A 14,957-nucleotide genomic window follows, 5' to 3' on the forward strand; every position below is an offset into this window, starting at 1 on the left:
ATCTTAACTATTGACTTGTTCCATCTAAAAAAATTGCAATCAGTTTTGTATAAGAAGGAGTAAAGGAGGCACCCATTGTTGTTCCTTTAAGCTGTTGATAAATCTTATCATCAAATGAACAAAGTTATTAGTGGCTAGAAAGAAACAAAAGATGGAAGATCTAAAATAGTGTCTATAAACATGTGCAATATCAGTGTAAGGGATATCCACAACCAAAACTATCCAGTTCATGTCATTTGCCCACACAGTATTTTATATATTAAGAAAAAAAATCAGTAGAGTCACTTATAAAGGAGGGTAGTGTCTGTATAAGTTTCATGAGATGACCATTAATAATCTTATCAGCTTTGTAAGTAAAGCTATTATAACAAGGCTCAGTTGGTCTACCAGTTGGTTACTCCGTATTTTTATGTATCGTTGAGAAATAACATTTTGACAGAATAACTTTATCAGGGACATGCTTCTTTCACAATAACCTAATCTTAAACATTTATATCTTAGTTCAGTAATCTGTTGTAATGCATGAAATGCCATGATTACATTCCAAAAATGTGAAAATAACAAGATTGTTTAGTACCACTAAATGAGCTTAAGATGGGGTCTCATGCTTGAGATTGACAACAGACAGTACCAGCTGGCAATAAATAAATGAATAAATAAAAGAATCAGAAGACTTTGAAAGCTAGTAAAACACTTTGTACTCTACACTTTTGCTTTTATTTTACTGTCACTGATAGTATATGGAACAGCTGAATCTCCATGCACTACAATAAATTCTGATCAGATCTCACCAGTCATAACCCTTATTATGGAGTCTCAGTATGGATGCCAAGATTCACTTCTCAAATTTCACTTATGAGGTGGATTTCTTGGCTTCTGTGAGACATATTAGGTTATTAAGTTGATTATGATAAAAGACCTGACCATACTCCTCAATGTTGTGCTTCTTTTTAATCAGAGTCATCCACTGGCTTGTATACATTATTATCATTTAGAGAGTTATAAAATATAACTTCATACTAATTTGCGAACATCATCACCAAATGCTTTTTCTTACCTGTTGGTTAAATCACCAGTTGATCATTTCTCAGATGACATAAGGCTAGCCATTGCAGAATACTGAGCTTAAAATCAATCAAATGTCTATTAGTTTTATAATACTTAAAACTGTTGCATATTTCAAATTTAACAACACTAGGAAATAAGTTGATGAGTCATTAATTAAATTAATTCAACATATACAATATTTCTTCTGAGAGTCAATTAATATACAATTGATGCATTATGGTGATATAACTAAATCTTGATGCATTCACCTAATATCTATTAACTTGAGTCACCCACCAATTATAGTGTCACATACCAGTGTGGATCATCCACCAATTATCTCCAATGAAGTGGTAAGTGAAATGGCTTCCCCAGTAATATTCATGGTATTCCTCCATTAATTTGCCATTCCTGCATAAAATTACTATATCATAATCTACTTAATAATCTGTTTGATCATTTTGTACATTTCTTGGGAAGTTGTAGCAACCCTCACTGTGTAGTTCAGTTGCCCCTATTTTAAATACACAGCTGGTATTTTCCAGAAGTCTGGATGAGTGCAAAACCCTTCCCAGAAATATCTATCACTGAAAATGTGGAGGTATCAGACCACCTGTGTAAGCATAGATCACCTCCTGCACCCTACAGAACTCCTTTAGTTCATTAAGATGCATTCCAATTTCATAATAATTGCATCCTGTCATCCTCAACTATGCCACATATCATTTATTTGACCTTCAACCCTGTTCATCTCTCCTATCCCCCATTTGATATATTTCTCCTTTAGTGTCCAATCCAGCCTGTTGAAAATGTTCTTAAACCCATGCTCGCTGATAAAATCCTCCATACCCTATTTACCGGTATCTTATATCTGTATTATTTGTCATGTATCTCTAAGTTTGTCCTGAGACACCCTCTACTACATCTTGTAGCAATCAATGGATGTATAGCTGGAAAACATCTAAGCCTATTTCTTTTAAGTATATAATATCTATCCTATACCATACAGCCTCCTTAACTTGTATATAGTAATGCTTCAGTACCTTAAAACTTGCAGTGCCTGCCTCTTTTGCCATTCTTCCCTTGATATATTTCTAAAGTATTTTCTATACCCACAGTGATTCTAACACACCCGCTGACTATATATTTTATAATTTTCAGTCATCTGGCCAATATCACATGGACTCATTTTACCTCATCCCCTAACTTCCATTCCACTGGATCTTTTCTGAGGTGCAGTCTCAGCCGGCATCCTCCTCACTAAATCTAGGTTATCTTTTCTGCCAGTAAATGAGATGAAATTCTATCTGCCTTTAACAATGCAATGTAATGTATTTTGTAATAATAACATTTGCAATGTTTTATCAATCATACCACAGTTCTGAGTTTATTGCTATCAACTCTTATCTGTGGCCTGCTACTCATACTCCTCAAGTGAACCCCTTTCTCATTCTACACAATTATATTGACTATAATACATGAATACTCTGATGGTCCAGTTTACCTGCCCCTTTAATGATTTTCATACTAGACTCTAATCTAGCTAATTCAGAAACATTCCTGCTCCAAATTCTAGGCATATTTCAAAGGCATTTAAAAACTTCTTCTTCTTTCGGCTTTTCCCGGTTAGGAGTCACCACAGCAGATCACCTGTTTCCATTTCTTCCTGTCCTCTGCATCTTGCTCTATCACACCAGCCACCTGCATGTCATCTCTTACCACATCCATAAACCTTATCTTAGGCCTTCCTCTTTTCCTCTTACCTGACAGCTTCATCCTTAGCATCCTTTTCCCAATATACCCAGCATCCCTCCTCAGCACATGTCCAAACCAACGCAATCTCGCCTCTCTGGCTTTGTCTCCAAACCGTCCAACCTGGGCTGACCCTCTAATATACTTATTCTTAATCCTGTCTACCCTCATCACACCCAGTGCAAATCTTAACATCTTTAACTCTGCCACATCCAGTTCTGACTCCTGCCTTTTTGTCAATGCCACTGTCTCTAACCCATATAACATAGCTGGTCTCACTACCCTTTTGTAGACCTTCCCTTTCACACTTACTGGTACTCATCTGTCGCAAATCATTCCTGACACTCTTCTCCACCCACTCCACCCTATCTGTACTCTTCTTCACCTCTCTCCCACACTCGCCATTACACTGAACTGTTGATCCCAAGTATTTAAACTCATCCAACTTCGCCAACTCTACTCCCTGCATCCTCACCATTCCTCTATCCTCCCTTTCATTCATACACATATTGGACAGCCAGGTCCTAGGTCACCCTTAAACCATTTCAGAGTAAATTTCCACCTCATTGGTCAGATTCATGCTAGCTTACTCTTCTTGATCTGTCTTGCATGTCCCCAGCCAATTTGCAACTTGATGCTCAGTGGTGGATTATAATAGATGGAAACTTGTGTGGCCTCCCAGAGCCCATGACTTCAGTAGAATCCACTGAGCAGTGAACACCATAGCTTCTTTTTATTTCAAATAATTTTGTTGCATTCAGTAGTGCTAACTCATGTTAGTTGACATATGTACTGAACATAACAATCACTAATTCTGAATGCTTCTTTTTTAAAATAAAGTATTGCAATGACACCCTCAGTATTTAGTCTCAGGTGTCTGAGTCTGCTATATGTGCAAGAACACTACATGCCCCACCACTATCCTGAAATGTATTTGAATAATTCCAATGATACATGCATTGCTGCTAAGCTTTGAGTCAGTGGCAGAAAACTGGGGGAAGATCTCAGGCTACAGCAGGTAGTCCCTGATTTTGCAAAAAGTCACCAGTTTTATTGTTGTTATGAAATGTTAATGATTTCTCATTCTTCTTATATTTAAATGGCAGATCACTGATGACTGCAGTTACTGTTGTGTCTGTCATGTACTTGAAACTGTGTATTATAAATTATTAGTCAGATGAGTTATACACAGTAAAGTGGCTTTAACTTCTCAAATTAGAAAGTGGAAGCTGTTTGTGGATAAAAGTAACTTAACTTCTTGCTGTCTCCTCACTTAACCACTTGGCTTTTCATGATTAGTGAGCATTTGTGTGAAATAAAGTTAAATATTTGTGGCTGGTTTTGTGTAAAACAAAGCTGAAACCTTGTATCTCTTTAGTGTCCCTGATTTTGCCAAATGCTTCGGAGTTTAAGTCTTACTCTTGGTTAGTTCATCATAAAATCTGGGGGTTATGGCAAATCATTGATTGCATTTACTCAAAGTATTGTAGACATTTGAGTTTCAGACTTTGTATCTTTCAGAAAATGCAGGGTAATGCAGAAAATGTTATTATAGCAACACTTTAAGTATGCAAGATTAATACTTAAAATTTGTCACTGAGTTTTGGGGCTTTGACCCTTATTATTATTATTATTATTATTATTATGATGCTGCGGTAGCGTTGTCGCCTCACAGTAAGATGCTGTCTGGTTCGATTCTCATCTAGAACGTCTTCTGCTTGGAGACATGTGTGAATGGGTGTACCTTCGTTGAAGGTTGTGTGTCAGGGCTGACAACTCGGCACATAAAAATTAACTGCCAATCATTAGTGGACCGGAGTTCCACTGTGGCGACCCCTAACCGGGAAAAGCCGAAAGACACAACAACAACAACATTATTGTTGTTGTTTTTCTTTGTTTGTTTTGGCTTTGTTTCCAGTTCTTATAGGAGGAGGTTGAGAGATGTTTTTCTTTCTTCTTCTTTTGTAAATCAGTTGTATGAGAAGTACGCAGCAAAGTGGCTCTAAATGTTGAGTGGGGACAATTTGTAAATGAAAGCATCATATCTTCTTGTTGATTGGTCAGTTAACTGCCTGGATTTGCATAGCAAATGTGCATTTTATGAAAGAAATTGAAATGGTTGTGTCTATTATTTGTGTGAAACAAAGCTAAAATTATGTAGCTCTCAACTGCCCAGGATTCTGCAGAATGATTCTAATTTTACTTCATATTTTTGTTTTAATTTACTTTTTTTACCTGTTAAGTCTCTGATAATTGAAGTCATTAAATATGACAGACATTTGAGTTTCAGGCTTCATATTTTTAGGAAAATTCATGCTAATGCATAAACTGTGCCTAATATTTGGGGCTTTTGTCCCTCAATGATTTTTGGCTGCGTTCCTGGTTTGTTGGTAAGAGGTGGAGGGGTATTATTTTTTGGCACAATGAAATTAAGTATTCACATAGCAGTGTGCTCATAACTGCTGGATGGTAGTGGGGCCTATCTATGGATGCGAGCAACTTAACCTCATGCCATTTGTTTCTTATTTTAAGCAGTCTGGCTTTGCAAGACAAATGAGCATTTGCATGAAGTAAGTTGGAATACTCAGGCTACTGTGCATATACGTGGAAACAAATGCAAATTTCCTTAATAACTATGAGCATAATTATTTGTAACAATACCAGGCATTTCAGGTGTAAATAGTCATCAATGGAGTTATAATTAATGGCTAATCTTGTTGTCATGATCAGGTTAAAGAGTCATTAGTCTGATTTTTCAGGACTACTGTGTTTTTATATAAAAAAACTTGTAATAGTTTGCTCTGACCATTTTCTATGATTATCATTCAATCGCTTATCATAACCCACTTATGGGTTTGAGACATCGGTGCCTAGAAATTTACTGTGAGATCAAAGGTCAAGAGGTGAATCTTGGCAACAACATGGAAAGACAAATTCATTACTCAGCATCTCCCACTCCTGTCGAATAGATTCTCTTGGCAGATAAAGCAGTGTGGTACACTATTGTCATTGAAACAGAGCCTGGATGACTGAATGGGTATTCATAGGTTCATAGGTTCATAGGTAGGTACTAGGCTATCGGCCCTAGGGCCCATACAAGCCTAGCCAAAAAATGTACCCTGGCTTTCGCCACCCAAGAAAATTATTTTCCTGTGCCCCTGTCGAGCAGAGCCACAGAAGTGATCCCCGGGGTGAATTTCCCATTTCCCATTCAATCATCAAGATTTTTCTTGAAGAGTGCTAATGAGGAGCTCTGTTTGACATAGATAGGTAGCCTGTTCCAGAGTATGGGAAGTCTCTGGGACAGGAATCTATCCCTCCAGCATGTTCTGTTTATAGTGGTGACAAGGTTAAGGTCCCTAGAGCATGTAGCTCGGAAAGATTGGGATTTCTTTAAGTGGAGCATGTCCAACAGCTTTGTATGTTAGGCAGAGATCGCCCCTGAGTAGGCAATATGCGATGGAGTAAAGCTGTAGTTTTTTGAGACGGTCTGCATAGGGCATCTGTTTGAGGCCAGTAATCCTCTTTGTGAGGTATTTCTGTGGTCTTTCCAGTTGTTGTAGATGTCTTGTGAGGTACATACTAAAAGGGGTGGGCATTGTACTCTATAATGGGCCTAATGAGTGATGAGTAGAGGGGAAAACAATGACCTCTTTTTTTCTGGATGAGAATCCTTTTGTGATGAGATGAGCCACGTAGAAGGATTTCCTGACCACTGTGGCAATGTGATTATCAAAGGAGAGACTACTATCCACCTGTGTTCCAAGGTCTCTTATCACATTTTCGGCATTAAGTAGACTACTAGCTATGTGGTAGTTCACGGGTACAGAGTTTTTACCAAAAGGGATGACAATACACTTTTTGGCATTGGTATTGATAAATCATCCCTGACTTGGTTGGTAGTCCTCCTTCAGACAGATGCTATAGTCTACGATGGGGAGTGATAAGGCATAAAGGTCGCAAGATTGAATAGCCTTGAACTTCGTACAATTCCTAGGATAATGATAATAATATTTATGAGCAGTGACATCCGATCATAATCCTTTGTAGTGCATAAACCTTATTCTCATCCATGTACTACCATTTACAGAAAAATGTAGGAACACAAAATGTTTTACTGGTTTTCAAAGTCTTTGAAAGCTGGTAAAACAGCACTGAAAGACAGACTGCAGGTAAAAACAAAGTTTTTCTATGAATAATTAACAGCTTTAAAAGCTGTTAGAAGCTTCATTCTACCACAGTTTTTGTAACTGTGGCAGAGTGAAGCATCTAACAGCTTTCAAAGGTGTCTTATCTTCTGCTACTGTTCATTGCTGGCTGCCACTCTCAGATGTTGATCCCTAGCTTGATACTGGAGCTTAACATTGCTTCAAGATGTGTTAAAAATGCTTATTAATTAGCCTTCTGACATTAGAATTGGGCTTGACAAGCTTGTTTTATGTGTGCCAGTCAAATGGCTATAATTGATGGGCATGCACATTGGTGGATTTATAACAACAGCACTTCAAATGAGCTTTTAAAATAATCAGGAAGGTGAATCCAAAAGAGCATATGCATGTATCCATGCATGGGGGACCCATAGTTTGAAAGCCTCTCAGGGCTCATAGTACACTTAATCAAGCACACTGTGTTAGGAGGTATTTCCTCAACTTAGTGGGCTTAACTGTCCTACTTTAAGGTCCTTCTGTCAGTTCATGCATCATGATTACACCATGATGCAAGAGCACAGATGATATGATGATGTCAGAATAATACAGGTAGTACATGCTGATTCTGTGAATGCCCCTTTCCCAATCCACTCCCAATAATCCACTGGACATGCCTGAAATTGGGCCTGCACTCCAAGTATCCTAGTTCCTGTCCAATGCTGTCTACAAGACCAAGAGCCTGAAACAAAAACTCTTCATCACTAAATGCACTTTAATAGTTATAACTATAGCCTTTTCTTGGCTCTTAAATGTAAATGAATACTTATCTGTGCAGTAACTGAGACCTGATTCAAGGCTCCAGAGAGCACCCCTGCAATAACAGGCTGCAACTCTTACTACACTTTTTGGCCACCAAACCAGGACCAAAACACCAAAGGTGGAGGAGTGTCCATATTCACCAAGGATATTCACACCACCAGGCTAGTTGCCCAACACAATGCATCTGAAATTCTCCAGGTGCAACTAACACTAGGTAAGACTGCAATCCAAATTGTAGCTTGCTACAGGTCCTCCACCATGCCCCAGGATTCTCACTACACCTTTCTAAACATACTGGAAAATATTAAGATACAACCAAATGCCTTAATACTGGACGATTTCAACTACCCTGCCATTAACTGGGATAACTACTCATGTACCAACACCTTTGCCCAACGGTTCTTGGAATTCATAAATTCCAGTGCTCTGGATCAACCAATCCATAGTCCCACCAGGGGCTTCAATATCCTAGACCTGGTCATTACCAACATGGGAAATCAATGCTCCACACCTATGGTCACCCCCTTCATTGGTCTGGTCTGACCATAACCTAATCACCCTTGACATCCACATCCCTCCCCCACCCTACAGTAAGGAAACCTTCATAAAAAACTTCTCCAAAGCCAACTTCATGCTACTCAAGTCAGAAATGACAAACGTCATGACTCCCATGCAGATGGGAACTGTATGAGCACATCCACTCATGCGTGAATTGTGCCATCTCAAATAGAACCAAGATGCTCTCCTCCAAAAAAAGAAAGCCAATCTGGTAATCCCTACCATAAACAAACTTTACAACAAAAGGAAGAAACTATTGCAGAAAAGAGGAAAATCCCAGGATGCAAAAAACACCCTTACCAGCCTCATTATGAAGCTGAGATCCCTCATAAAATCCTCCAAAATTAGTTATGAAAAAAAATTGCCAAAGATTCCAAAGACAATCACAAGGCATTCTATAGCAATGTCAAGAATCTAAATGGCAATAATCAGATATGCTCTGAGTTACAACAGAATGGCATTAAATATACTGATCCCAAGGATATTGCCAGTATCCTGGCAGATCAACTCAGTGCCAACTTCACCTCCCCTCACCTCCTAAAGGGCCCATCTCAATATCGAAAGACTGTCAAATTCTGGTAATAATGGCCACACAGGTAAAAAATGCACTCTCCAAAGCTAAGAATACAGTATACATGGGACCAGATGGCATCCCAGGCTATGTACTACATGAACTACAAAACCTCACTTAAGTGTCATGTTTAATCATAGCCTCACCTCAGGCTTCATGCCCACTGAGTGGTGCACAGCTACAGTTATCCCACTCCACAAGGGGTATCCACCTTGGATCCTGGGAACTACTGCCCCATCAGTCTGATGTACCTGATCTGCAAGGCCATGGAACGTATTATCATGGAACTTATAAACAAAGACATTGGAAACCTTCAAACACTGGACCCCACCCAGTTTGGGTTTGCGAAGGGCCGATCTTGTCTCCTGAACCTGATTGACTTCTTCAAATCAGTCTCCAGAGCTGGGACAATGGTAAGGTGGTCCACACAGCCTATCTGGACCTCGCCAAAGCCTTCGGCACCCCCCCCCACTCTGGAATCATAGATAAACTTACTAAACTGGGCATTAATACCTACATCACTCAATTGGTTGCCAACTGGCTTACTGACAGAATCCACACTGTAAAAGCAGCCAACTCCAAATCCAGCTCCAGACAAGTGACAAGTGGAGTACCACAGGGTTCAGTCCTGGGACCACTCTTGTTTGGCATCTACTTCTCTGAAGTACTCACCAAGCTGGGTATAAATCTGTATGTCACAAGGTAGATCACCAACTGGCCCACAGACAGAATCCACACTGTAAAAATTGCGGACTCCAAATCTGACTCCAAACCTGTGACAAGTGGAGTACCACAGGGTTCAGTCTTGGGTCCCTCCTGTTTGGGATCTACTTCTCGGAAGTACAGACCAACACAGAGAGCCTCTGGCTGACAAAGTTCACAGATGACTGCAAATTGGTTGACAAAGTCGAGTCCTCTAATGACGTGGACATCCTGCAAAAGGGTCTCACTGAGACTGATGCCTGGTGTCAGAGCTATGGCCCCAAGCTCAACACCAAAAAATGCATTGTCATTCCCTTTGGTAAAAACCCTGAACCCATGGACTACCACATAGGTGGCAGCCCAATTAACACCAGAGGCGTGATAAGAGACCTCGGGACTCTAGTGGACAGTAGCCTCTCCTTTGATAATCACATTGCCACAGTAGTCAGGAAATCCTTCTATGTAGCACACTTCATCAAGAAAGGGTTTTCATCCAGGAAAAAACAAGTCATTGTCCCCCTCTACTTTGCTCTCTCATCAGACTGATTATAGAGTACAACGCCCCATTTGGAATGTACCTCACAAGGCATCTGCAGCAGCTAGAAAGGCCCCAAAAATACCTCACAAAGAGGATTATGGGACTCAAACAGTTACCCTATTCTGATAGCCTCAAAAAACTCCGGCTTTACTCCGTAGCATATCACCTACTCTGAGATGATCTCTGCCTAACATACAAAGCCTGAGCTGCTGGACATGCAACACCTAAAGAAATCACAATCCCTCAGAGCCACATGCTCTAGAGACCTAAACCTCATCACAACAATTAACAGAATATGCTGGAGGGATAGATTCCTGTCCCAGAGACTTCACATACTCTGGAATAAACTACCTATCTATGTCAAGCAGATTTCATCACTAGCACTCTTCAAGAAACATCTTGATGAGTGGGTGGGAAATAGGAAATTCACCCTGGGCATCACATCGGTGGCCCTGCTAGACAGGAGTGCAGGTAAATAACATCCAGGGTGGTGAAAGCCAGGGAAGCTTGCTGGCTAGGCTTACATAGGCCCTAGAGCCGATAGCCTAGAACCTACCTATAAACCTATGAGCCTATAAACCTATAAACCTTTGAACTCATGCCAAATCTAAAATGCGTCTGCACAGTAGTGCACTAACCTGATTCACAATGGAAAGTAAGTAAGTAATTACATAAATAAGACCACATAAAGTACCAACGAGGATTAAACTAATAACCGTAAAAAAAAAAAAAAAAAAAAAAAATGGCCATTGAGTACCATCCTAAATAATTAAGCGCTTACGACAGTAATCATCTGGCTTCCTCAGAGTCATTTGGAAGAAATTAAAACAATTGCTTAAGTATGCAGACTTCATGTCCAAACAACCAATCCAAACTAGTATCATCATGGAATAAATGGTCAGTTTAAAAACTTTCAGTTACACATTTGTCCTAATACACCTTACGTTTGAATTTGTAGTTTGCTGTAAATCACACTTAAAATTCATATAAGGGGATATATGTGTACAAACCATTTCCTTCAGTTTAAAATGTTAAAAATCAAATCAAATCAAAATCTCAACCCATATAGTGTTTCCACATGAATTTGACTTCCATAACACAATCAAATCTTGTCAAAGATCCCTATTGTGGAATACATCAATGTATATAAATATGTATGAATCAAACAATAGTTTAGTGGATCAAAAAATAAAATAAATGTACACTATCCAACCTAGCTGTTTATATAATATTTGTCCATTGCTTCAACACTGGGGTAAGATATATTTTATCATTTAAGCCAGGTTTACACATGGCATTAAGTCTTAACTGCCATCTAAGTTCTTTCTCCTCAACTTTCAACTTGTCATTCCCTCCCCTTTCATTGGGAGATACATGATCATTAACAAAAAAGTCTACTTTTTGAAGTTAGGGCACTCCATACTGTGTACAAATAAGGCATTATGTTTATCTTTGTTCTAAATTGCCCTTAAATGTTCAGCTATACAGTCCCGTAACCTATGTATTGTCTTGCCGACATAAAATCCGTGACAGCTGGTGCTTGCTGCAACATAAACTACCACTGTAGTGTTGCAATTGCACCTACCTGGACAAGAGGGGTCTATATTATAACATCAAAGTCTTACAACTTCGAATGTTATAATATCAAACCCATTAGAGTGAAACACCAGAAAACCGAGCAGTCAGAATAAAAAATTATTTCTCAGGGAAAAAATTTGCTGTTCCGACAAGCATACACACAACACAAGCACACCAAAATAAATAATCCACACACATATGTTAGATATTATAAGGCTGAAATTAATTCTGTTGTAAATATGCTGAAAGAAAAAGCTTGGTTAAATGCAGAAACAGAGTTTAGTAATATGTGATCAGCAACCATACTAAATGACTGTGGCTTAAAAAAATAAGGAACTTGCTTATGAGTGTATTACACACACATCAAGAAAACTGACTTCTTACAGACATGACAAGAATGTAATCTGCTTTCACTGGACAACAGGACAAGTTTTTCTAAGAAAGTTTAAAAATATGTTTTTCTAAGAAAGTTAATCCACAAGGCATTTTCTTGAAGACAGTTTACTTATCAGCATTTGTACAAGAACAGATGTGTTAGCATTTGCGTCATTAAGCCAGTATCTTTCCAAAACCAAGAGGGTGTGTGTTTAACTAAAATATGTATAAAAAGTCTGTATTAAATCTAGTTATGTTAGAGGTATGGTAGGGACACAAGTTCTGAGGTAAATGGTATATCTCTCACATCATCTGTACTATATGAGAAGTAAAGTTGGAACAGTACTTTTAAGCTGTAACGTTTGTCCAATTTGGTATATTATAAAAGTTATTGGTTACTGCTCTTAAAGACAGGTGCTGCAAAGTATATTCTCTCATCAGTGTATATTCTGCAAGTTTCTGTATGCGACAGACTGTAAATGCAAATATAACCAGACTTTGAATTTTAGCAGAATCCAGCCAGCAAGACTGAGTGTCTTAAGAAGACTTCAAATCCCACAGCAAGAGCAAGAAGTAAGAAGCAGTAAGCAGATCCAAATATTTTTTCAATAGCGACCCAGCTGAGTGTCTAGAGCCATATAATTTTTCAATGGTGAGCCAGCCTGCATTTGAACCTAAAATCTGCATTTGAACCTAATACCTGCATTTGAACCTACACTCTGCATTTAAACACAGGGGGAGTGATGGTAAGCCCTGCAAAGGGTTACTTCAGTTAAATTGCAGTAACTAGCATTTGTACATATGTGTCAATTCTGAACAGAAGTATTCCAGTTTATGCAGCTTGCAGTAGTAAAGTTTTTTAGACGTCTACATCCGGAGTGAGACAGAAGTTCCAGTCGCAGTGCCATAATTTCACTAAAGAAAAGGGGGATATCCACTAGCCCAAAAGTCCACTGCCTGTTGTGCTTCACCAGCTTCTCAAGTGACTCTGAAATATTTCTAGCCATCAGCAACAACAGCCTAATCACCTGTTTTCTTGCTAACTGGTAAGACTTTTTTCTGTGTCACATATTTAGTGTGGATGATGTTAAATAGTTTGTATATTTCTTAGACAGTTTGTATATTTTTAGACAGTTTTGATGTTTAATTAGACAGTATGGATATTTTCCTGCATAATTCAAGCAAATGTAAAAAATTGCAATGTTGGTATACACAGCATATTAGTAAATGTAAAACCTTAGTAGGGCAGGTTGATAGTAAGGCATTATGCAAATGTATTACAATATTTGACTGGTATCTCAAAGAAAACCATGTGAAATATGACAAATGTTTATTGTGTGATTCAACAGAAACTGCATTTTGTGTATTATGTCATAGAAAAGTATTACATGATGTTGCTAAAACAATAGACTGTGAAGACAGATCTGTTTATGATAAAGAATTAACTAAGGCTAAAGTGCTTCCATTACATTCAGATGTTAAACAGTTATGTCCTGTCACCACATGCAAGTCAAATCAGTTACTGATAGAACCACTAGTACATTTTGTTACAAAAAAATGTAGTAAACTTCTAAAAAAGAGACACAATGAGTTCAGGAAGTTTAGACAAGTTATACAAACATTTTTTCAAAAGTGCATAGGAGTTTCAGATTCAGCAGAACAGGTTCCTGAGACATATCAGGCAGACCATGAGGAGACTCTTAAACAACAGTTACAAGATGAAGAAAATAGATTAGCTGAACTGACAGAGACTGACTTCCTTCATACATTGGGAAAGAGTAGGAAACTACAGCTGATCTGTACAAAAGAGATATATTTTATAACATGTTTGTGTTTTGAAAATGGTTAAGCTTACATGGTAGGATGGTGAAATACAAATCATTCTCAAATGTTTAAAACTTCCATTCAATTAAAGCAATATATTTATCAGTACTACAGTAAAGTAGAGCATATGACTGTCATTCTTAGCATAGTCAAAAGGTAAACAAAACAGTTCTAATATAGAAAAATTAAATAAAAATAGTTAATAAGAAGAATGATTTAAAGTCACAAGACTGGCATGCATGTATTTTCTTTTTATACAACGCACAAGAATAACAGGCAGATAACAGCAAATATAAATAATGTAAATATATAAATGTGTTTGTTAAGCTAATATCTATTTATTTTTTTTTTTCATTAATTGTTTAGTAACACCACACCAAACAGTTAAAGTTCTGAATTTTAAAAATAAATAAAATCACGGATGGTATTAGTCAAACAGTCTTTTTAAAATGAATGTCAGAACAGTTAAATAAATAAAAAAATACTGAAATCAAAAGTTAAAAAATATATATGATTAAAGGAAAAATGCTAAAAAGGGTTAACTGAAATGTGAGCTCAGACCTTCCTAGACTGGATGAATAGTTACAGGAAATGCTGGAAAGATAAGATAAGAAACAAGACTGCTAGACAAGTGGCTTGAGTTTTTCTAAAAACTTATTATTTAAAACATAATTGTTAAAATGTTCACATGCAACACTATTTGGTAATTATAATAAAACATCACAATTGTGCATATATGTCACTGATAAAAAATAAAAAAAAAAAAAACCTTAGTTACATCAAGTATAGCCTACAGATGGGTTATAGTATACATACAGTTCAAATAAAGTATACAGGAGGGTACACATAACTAGTACTAGTAGAAGTAGACAGCAAAGGCAACAGAAAAGATGATCAAATCAGACAAAGGTCTATAGTTTGGTAACCTAATAAAATAAATGTATAACCAAAGTGTTGGGCTGACATACATTCTATTCTCACAGTATAAAGCAAATAAACAATAGTGCGGTACTACAGGGGGAGGGGTACTTTATCAGTTTTACAC

This window comes from Protopterus annectens, chromosome 1.part1 (assembly GCF_019279795.1).
Source record: "Protopterus annectens isolate FY-2018-M chromosome 1.part1, PAN1.0, whole genome shotgun sequence".
Classification (NCBI taxonomy): Eukaryota; Metazoa; Chordata; order Ceratodontiformes; family Protopteridae; genus Protopterus; species Protopterus annectens.